The 9,600-nt window shown below is 42.3% G+C and overlaps 1 long non-coding RNA gene across 1 annotated transcript; it reads left to right on the forward strand.

Annotated features, from left to right (window-relative positions):
* Positions 1 to 7,984: 7,984 nt before the first annotated feature.
* Positions 7,985 to 9,162, forward strand: LOC138372228 (uncharacterized). The gene is made up of 3 exons (XR_011230749.1): positions 7,985 to 8,394; positions 8,621 to 8,747; positions 9,129 to 9,162. It is a non-coding gene; the product is annotated as an uncharacterized lncRNA (long non-coding RNA).
* The last annotated feature ends 438 nt before the right edge of the window (positions 9,163 to 9,600 follow it).

Consider the following 9,600-nt stretch of genomic DNA (forward strand, 5'->3'; position numbering starts at 1 on the left):
GTGAGTGTTGGCCTCTCCCATTGTTTGTTGTGAGGCGGTTGGTTTGGTGTGAGTGTTGGCCTCTCCCATTGTTTGTAGTGAGGCGGTTGGTTTGGTGTGAGTGTTGGCCTCTCCCATTGTTTGTTGTGAGGCGGTTGGTTTGGTGTGAGTGTTGGCCTCTCCCATTGTTTGTTGTGAGGCGGTTGGTTTGGTGTGAGTGTTGGCCTCTCCCATTGTTTGTTGTGAGGCGGTTGGTTTGGCGTGAGTGTTGGCCTCTCCCATTGTTTGTTGTGAGGCGGATGGTTTGGTGTGAGTGTTATTATTCATGTATGGTTTCTGTGATGTACCTTGCACGGGTGTTTTACTATTGCATTACATGTTGTGCTTGTTTGTTATTTTTGTTTTGATTGTTGTTTATAGTGATTTTCTTGTTATGTTTTATGTTATACTTCTTGATGTTTGTTTTGGCTGTCGTCCCTTCTGGCCGGTGCTTTATTGTTTTATTTTGTTTTGTAATGTTTTCTCTGCACTTTTCTTGTTTTTATTATATTTAAATTGTATGCTCGCATGTCAAAATAAAAAAAAATAAAAAATATACGGTCAGAATAGAACATTGGAACATCCTGACGATCTGAAGCTTTCATTCGAGAGTTCCTTCATGCACTTGCAGCTCGTACTGTGTCGTGTCAAGTTGTTCTGATGTTTAGATTCAGATGTTTATTCAGGTAAGGTATATACATGCAAGTGATGCTACATTAATGGATTGATATATAGATAGAGCTAGTACATACAATGCCTAAAGCCACTATTACGCAATGCGTTTCGGGCAAGCGTTTCGGCTTCTCTAACTACTGTAGACCATTCTTAATGAAAACTGAACAGTTGCCCGTTTATAAGCAGCTTTCCTCTGTTTAGGAACGAGAAGCACTCTGAGACATGACTCAAAACTGATTATGTATATTGCGTTCCAAATGTTCTCGAACATTATTTTATTAATTTCCTCTGTTTAAACTGTGTCTCTATAACACTTCATCCAGATACCGCAAATACTAATAATTAACAATACCAAAACACACAACTTACCAACTTACTTAACACACAACAATACACGTATTTATAATGTTTGATAATATTTATGAGAAAATACTGATTTTTATTAAGTGAAAATGTATGAATGCAAGTTTGGAAACGGCAGCCTCATGAACAAGCCTAGCCTGAGAATGGGCTAAGATATTGACCAGATGCTCTTCTATGTAGCAGCCGTCTCTCTCCTGTTTCTTCATCTCGCCCTCAGACTCTGCTCTCCGAAGCCTATAGTTCGTCCTCAAGGCCTCGTCCAGGCTGCATCCTCAAAAACAATGTTTTTCAAACAAAAATTAATTGCCATGGAAACACAAAAAAAGGCAATGAACCTAACATGTCGTAAGCATAACATTGAACAAGACTATAATATAATTTGCATTTTTTTTTAAATTCTGTGTTTATTTTCAGTCATATATATTATAAATGCGTGTGTGGGGACAACACCGCTTGACGGAACAAGTACCCAGACAAATACCTCGGTATACTTTCACATATACCCAGGTATATGTGAATGTACACAGACAAATCTCCTCAGATAGAATATCGAGCCCATGCAATGGGATCGAACTCTCTCCACTCGTATAGACTGGCGAGGATCACGCACCACCAACTGTGTCACAGGATTTGTAGTTTCCTTCTACAAACCTCCTAACTCTAACTTGGTCATAATGATACAGAAATCCATCAAATATAATAATATTACTTTCTGTTTTATGAATTATAGAATTGTATAATAATAATAATATTAAAATAACTACGACATCGTTTGTGTTATCATGTGGTGATGGGTGGCGTGCAAGTGCATTCATGTCTTAATTTACTTATTTGTCTTATGTTCATGACTAGTTTTTACACCATTCTCATGCTTGTGTGTAAGAAAAGCCTCATTAGTTAGACTTATGGCGCACGATACCAACATGGTAAGCATTTATGTCGCCTACAGTTTTAAACAGGTCTCAAGCTGTGTGTTGGAGGAACGTTGATGACCGAGGGGAATTTAAAACGATTTCTGCATTACTCAAATACTTAAAATACTAAAGCGAATATATAAAATAATTATCTATGGTGGTTGGCACAAAAGTACGTAGCTCCTCGAGTAGGTTAGGTTCGGGCAATATTGTACAACAGTTTAGTGACGTTTTCTGTTGCTACTGTAACAATGGTTATAGTAGCAACAAAACTCGTAATAGGAGACTTGGGTGTAAGTTAGGTGGTAAGGTTGAAGTAACATTCCACACCTGTTGGCCCAACACTACACCTATTGCAGTAACTGACATTCCAAATAGCCTACCAAATTTTTTGCTTAATATGCCGTTGACCTAGAGTAATCGGTGGATGGTTGACATGTAACGACCTAATCAGTCAATAATGTTGATTCGAAACCAGGTTTCCAGGTGTGGGTACAATTCCCTTCGTCACTTCGAGGGGCACCCCACGCCAAGAAGATCCCGTGAGGGATTCATAATGCCGATAATGTTAGTGGGAAATGCACAATTTTAAAGAAACACGTCTCAAACATTGTCAGAGAGAGAGAGAGATTCAAGCAAACAATGGAGACAAAAAGAGATATAATTACATAAACAAAGACCCACACATGCAGCATATCCAGAAAACAAAGTTCAGGAAGATATGAACTAACAGACACCGGACCCGAACAGTCTTCAGATAAACCAACTATAATCGCAGAAATTGCCTGTGCAAAGATTTGAGAAGAACGGCGATTAGTAGTAGTAATAGTGGGAGGAGGAGTAGTAGGAGATAGGAGACAGATGATGACAACGTGGTCCAATAGGTCCATGAATTATCACTGACAACACAACTAACGCGAGTCACAAGGCCCTCCACCAGCCTGGCGTCCCGGTATCTCTGGAATATATAATAAGCGGCCGGACATCAGTGAGAAGGAGGGAGGAAGGGAGAGGGAAAGAAAGGGGGAGAGGAGGGGAGTATGAAGGATAGTGTGAGGGATAGAGAGAAAACATAGTAAAGCAAGATGAAAGAAACAGGCTCAGGGACACAAACAAGCCTAGACATGAGACAGAAACTAGCCATGGAAGTATCCAATCCTGCCTTCGTCCCCCTGTCTCTGCTTTTGAAATCGTATCTGACTGACTTATTGTTGTGTGGTAGTGGCTGAGAGGTAAAGCCAAGATGGAGGCTTCCAATGAATTAGTAGTGCCCAAGTGGTATAGGCAAGCGGGTGAGGCGCATGGGCACTGGAGCTGGTTAACCAATTAGGGTCTGGCCCTCAACTACCTTTGATCATCTGTTGTGATTACGCTCTTTGCTGTGTAAATGCTCGCCTCTAGTTATCAGTGCTGTGTGTATGAGTATGTATGTGTGTATGTATGTATGTATGTATATGTGTATGTATGTATGTATGTATGTATGTATGTATGTATGTATGTATGTATGTATGTATGTATGTATGTATGTGTTTCAGTAGGTATACACACGAGTGGCACAGCAAATGAGACACTTGTATCTTTGTGAAATTTACATACTTGATGAAGTGAGATATAGGAGCCGCTAGGAGTCTGTGTGTAGAGATTTCGTAGCAGCCTTGTCCCAGGCAGTGCTGACCTCGACACAGTCCGGCTGGAGCTCGCGGTGTGTTAGAGACCAACCCGCTCCTTGACAGGGACGCATGGTGCAAAATGAAGAACACCGTAACACAATACAAACAATACAATACACCACAACACAATACAAACGGTTGAGAGTTCATGTTCGGCAGGCATTATTCGGACATTGTTGACCGGAACTCGACCAAATTGGACATAATAATGCTGGAATCCCACCGGCGAAAGAGATGTGTGAGAATTATTTCTCTCTCATTACTGAGGATATTTTCGATCTGGGGAGACCTCGAGGTTATCTTGGTTATCTTGAGATGATTTCGGGGCTTTAGTGTCCCCGCGGCCCGGTCCTCGACCAGGCCTCCACCCTCAGGAAGCAGCCCGTGACAGCTGACTAACACCCAGGTACCTATTTTACTGCTAGGTAACAGGGGCATAGGGTGAAAGAAACTCTGCCCATTGTTTCTCGCCGGCGCCCGGGATCGAACCCGGGACAACAGGATCACAAGTCCAGCGTGCTGTCTGCTCGGCCGACCGGCTCCCTCAATAAGAGGGGCCCCGGTAATAAGACTGATGCTTCTTATTGCATTTCATTTTCTCAGAGGTGTTGTAGACCAGATGAAGATTGGATGCAGCATCCAATCACTCGGATGACTCACTGATGCTCACTCACGGATGACTCACTGATGCTCACGGCTGACTCTGATGCTCACTCACGGCTGACTCACTGATGCTCACTCACGGCTGACTCACTGATGCTCACTCACGGCTGACTCACTGATGCTCACTCACGGATGACTCACTGATGCTCACTCACGGCTGACTCAATGATGCTCACTCGCGGATGACTCACTGATGCTCACTCACGGCTGACTCACTGATGCTCACTCACGGCTGACTCACTGATGCTCACTCACTGATGCTCACTCACGGCTGACTCACTGATGCTCACTCACGGATGACTCACTGATGCTCACTCACTGCTGACTCACTGATGCTCACTCACGGCTGACTCACTGATGCTCACTCACGGCTGACTCACTGATGCTCACTCACGGATGACTCACTGATGCTCACTCACGGCTGACTCACTGATGCTCACTCGCGGATGACTCACTGATGCTCACTCACGGATGACTCACTGATGCTCACTCACGGATGCTCACTCACGGATGACTCACTGATGCTCACTCACGGCTGACTCACTGATGCTCACTCACGGCTGACTCACTGATGCTCACTCACTGATGCTCACTCACGGCTGACTCACTGATGCTCACTCACGGATGACTCACTGATGCTCACTCACTGCTGACTCACTGATGCTCACTCACGGATGGTCACTCACGGATGATTCACTGATGCTCACTCACGGATGATTCACTGATGCTCACTCACGGATGACCACTCACGGATGATTCACTGATGCTCACTCACGGACGATTCACTGATGCTCACTCACGAATGACTCACTGATGCTCACTCACGGATGATTCACTGATGCTCACTCACGGATGACTCACTGATGCTCCTTACCTAACCTTACCTTGAGGTGCTTCCGGGGCTTAGTGTCCCCGCGGCCCGGTCGTCGACCAGGCCTCCTGGTTGCTGGACTGATCTACCAGGCTGTTGGACGCGGCTCCTCGCAGCCTGACGTATGAGTCACAGCCTGGTTGATCAGGTATCCTTTGGAGGTGCTTATCCAGTTCTCTCTTGAACACTGTGAGGGGTCGGCCAGTTATGCTCCTTATGTGTAGTGGAAGCGTGTCGAACAGTCTCGGGCCTCTGATGTTGATAGAGTTCTCTCTCAGAGTACCTGTTGCACCTCTGCTTTTCAACGGGGGTATTCTGCACATCCTGCCATGCCTCCTGGTCTCATGTGATGTTATTTCTGTGTGCAGGTTTGGGACCAGCCCCTCAATTATTTTCCACGTGTAAATTATTATGTATCTCTCCCGCCTGCGCTCAAGGGAGTACAGGTTTAGGCTCTTTAGTCGGTCCCAATAGTTTAGATGTTTTACTGAGTGGATTCTAGCGTAAAGGATCTCTGCACGCTCTCCAGGTCAGCAATTTATCCAGCTTTGAAAGGGGCTGTCATTTTGCAGCAGTACTCCACTCTAGAGAGCACAAGCGTTTTGAAAAGTATCATCATCGGTATAGCATCTCAAGTGTGAAAAGTTCTTGTGATCCAACCTGTCATTTTTCTTGCAGTTGTGACGGCTACTTTATTGTGTTCTTTAAAGGTAAGGTCTTCCGACATAAGTACACCCAGATCCTTTACATTGCCTTTTCGTTTTATGTTATGATTTGCCTGAGTTTTGTACGTGGTTTCTGTTTTTATATTTTCATTTTTTTCCGTAGCGCATGAGCTGGAACTTATCTTCGTTAAACACCATATTATTTTCTGTAGCCCATAGAAAGACCTGATCTACATCTGATTGGAGGTTTGCCGTGTCCTCTATGTTGCCAACTCTCATGAAAATCCTAGTGTCATCTGCAAAGGATGATACAGTGCTATAGGTTGTGTTCTGGTCTATGTCCGATATGAGGATGAGAAAAAGTACTGGAGCAAGCACAGTACCCTGGGGGACTGAGCTCTTCACGGTTGATGGGCTGAATTTTATTTTGTTGACTATTACACATTGGGTTCTGTTAGTCAGGAAATTGTAGATCCATCTGCCTATTTTCCCGGTAATTCCTTTTGAACGCATTTTATGTGCAATAACACCATGGTCACATTTATCAAAGGCTTTTGCGAAATCTGTGTATATTACATCAGCATTTTGTTTGTCTTCCATAGCATCTAATGCCATATCATAGTGGTCCAGCAACTGCGACAGGCAAGAGCGCCCTGTTCTGAAACCATGTTGTCCGGGGTTATGGAGATGCTGTGATTCCATGTATTTTGTGATCTTACTTCTTAGCACTCTCAAAAATTTTTATGATGTGCGATGTTAGTGCTATCGGTCTGTAATTTTTTGCCTCTGCCTTATTTCCTCCTTTATGGAGTGGTGCTATCTCTGCTGTTTTTAATATGTCAGGGATAACGCCAGCATCTAGGCTTTGTCTCCACAGAATGTGAAGGGCCTGCGATAGTGGTTGTTTACAGTTCTTGATGAATATGGAGTTCCAAGAATCCGGGCCTGGTGCAGAGCGCATAGGCATACTGTTTATAGCTTCTTCAAAATCTAGTGGGGATAGGGCGACGTCTGATATATGATTTGATGTTGGTATCATATCCATGAAAAATTCATTTGGGTTATCAATCTTTAGTGCATTTAATGGCTCGCTGAAAACAGAGTCGTACTGCTTCCTCAGTAACTCGCTCATTTCTTTGTTGTCATCGGTGAAAGTTCCATCTCCCTTTCGCAGGGGCCCGATACTAGATGTGGTTTTTTATCTTGATTTTGCATAGGAGAAAAAATATTTCGGATTTCTCTCTATTTCACTGATGGCCTTTTGCTCTCTTTGCCTCTCCTGGGTTTTGTATGATTCTTGTAGCTTGAGTTCAATTGTTTCTATTCCTCTACCTAACCTTCTTCGCCGTTCTTGAGATAGGGTGCGACTCTCAAGTTGTTCCGTGATTCGTTTTCTTCGCCTATATAGGGAACGACGTTCCCGTTCCAATCTGCATCTCTTTCTCTTTTTTCTTAGGGGTATGCGGTTTGAACATATTTCTAGTGCTACTGAGCATATTTTTTCCAGGCACTGGTTCAGGTTTGCATTTTCTAGCTGTTCTTCCCAGTTTATTTCTGTGAAGTCCTGGTTCATTTGCTCCCAGTTTATCTGTTTATTATTGAAGTTGAATTTGCTGAAATCTCCTCCACCGGGAATCTGGACTGGTTTTGAAGGTCCATTCCCCATGGTTGTCATAACTTCAATTAAGTTGTGATCTGAGTAACAGGTATTTGTAATCATTATGTTCCCGATCAACTCATCATTATTTGTGAAAATGAGGTCCAGCGTGTTCTCCTTCCTAGTTGGTTCAACTATTTGCTGGTTTAAGGGGGGTTATCCAACGCAAAAATTCGGAAAAAATCTAATATTTTTGAAAAATTTATAAAAATACTACAATGTTCTGGCAACACTTTGGCGGAAAAATGTTATGATATAAATTTAAGTATTTATGGTACATTTCCATGCGTAATTGTGCAGAATCCGGTGCCCCACGGCTGTGGCGCGCCAAGAGTATTGCGTCGTACGTTCTAAACGTCAAATTTTTCGTAATAACGTCGTAAATATCGATGTATGCATAAGGAGTAAATATACACTCATTGGCAACCTTCTCATCCCTTGCTGTGTTATAGGGGAGGTCCCAGCCCCCAGTCACCTTGTATGTCTGATAGGGTGTGGACTGTTCTGATGCGCGCTCCATTAATGTTCCTGCAATAGCGCATTTTTGCGTCTACTGCACAAACTCTTATAAAGAGATAGTGCCAGAAGATAAGAGCAGCAAATCTGGCACTCGGTCGCCGTCTTTATCAGTAAAAGAAAGCCGCTTTAGCGCGAAGAGTAATATCCAGTGAGTGTGTGGGCACCACACCACCTCAACCTTCCTCTCACACCACCTCAACCTTCCTCACACACCTTCCTCAACCCTCCTAGACCCTCCTCACACACTTTCTTAGACCTCCCTCCCTCCAACAAGCCGAGACAGGCTCCTGAGGAAGGTGATCCAGCAATCATGCAGGTGCCTACTAGTGCCCAATGCAGTGCCACCTTGAGGACCCACAATTCGGACCAATGTCAATAGGTTACTATGTTTTAGTGTTATAATTTGATAGTTGGTAATAACTGTAATATGTATGTGCAGGATATATACATATATATATATATATATATATATATATATATATATATATATATATATATATATATATATATATATATATATATATATATATATATATATATATATATATATATAATTTTTTTTTTTTTTTACAATTTTTTTAATTTTTTTTTTCCTTTGTTATCAGGGGATGTGCATGGAACTTACACACCTTGCTCAATGGATGCCTATCTGCAAGGGTGCCAATTATGAACGAAATAGGTAGATGTCAAACTCGGCTACAGGTGGCCGAACTTTGATCTTATTTTACTCAGGTAAGTAATTTACAACTTCAAGGTATTTCTCACCTTTCATTTATTTATCAATTTACATGCAAATTACACCTTATATGTAGAGTTTGTGCTTCTACAAACGTGCCGAGACATTTTAGTCCAAAGTCCATTTGTTGATTTTGTAAAAATTTATAAACATCATATATTGCATATTTTTGAAAGGGTAACTTTGAATAATTATATTATTGCACTAAACACTTTTTGGCTAAAACCCCAATTCAATATCCTTTAGTACATGCTAATGTGATATCTGAGTGTTATAGAAATGATTTTAGTTGACACATGTGTTCCCTAAAATATTTTGAAAATGTTGAAAATTCGTTGCATAATACGTTCTGTATTTTTTTCTCCTTTTCTGTTTAGGGTGTGATGCTGAAACTTGGACCAGTTGCAGCCCTTTCTATAACCATTTCATAAATAAATTTATAAACAAATTGAACAACTTTTACTTTACCCGTCATATTCCCTTAAGGCAAACCTGTCGCACATCCGTAGCAGGTCATTTGCATGTGCCTGTTCATTTAGGCTACTTCCTGGTATTCTTTCTGATATTACTGTATTAGCCAGGTGCTTCCAATTCAGGTGCCGTAGGTTGAAGTCCCCAAGCAGGATGATGTTCGGAGCTGGATTTGCGAGGTTTTCCAAGCAGTGCTCTATTTTCATTAGTTGGTCTTTAAACTGCTGAGGGTTTGCCTCCGGTGACTTATATACAAGGACAACAACTACATTTAGGCTCTCTATTTTGACTATCAGCACTTCCACTATATCATTTGAGGTGTTTAGCAGCTCAGTACAGATGAGTGTAGAGGCCTCTTTGATGTAGAGGCTGACCCCA

Source organism: Procambarus clarkii, chromosome 38 (assembly GCF_040958095.1).
Source record: "Procambarus clarkii isolate CNS0578487 chromosome 38, FALCON_Pclarkii_2.0, whole genome shotgun sequence".
NCBI classification, from domain to species: domain Eukaryota; kingdom Metazoa; phylum Arthropoda; class Malacostraca; order Decapoda; family Cambaridae; genus Procambarus; species Procambarus clarkii.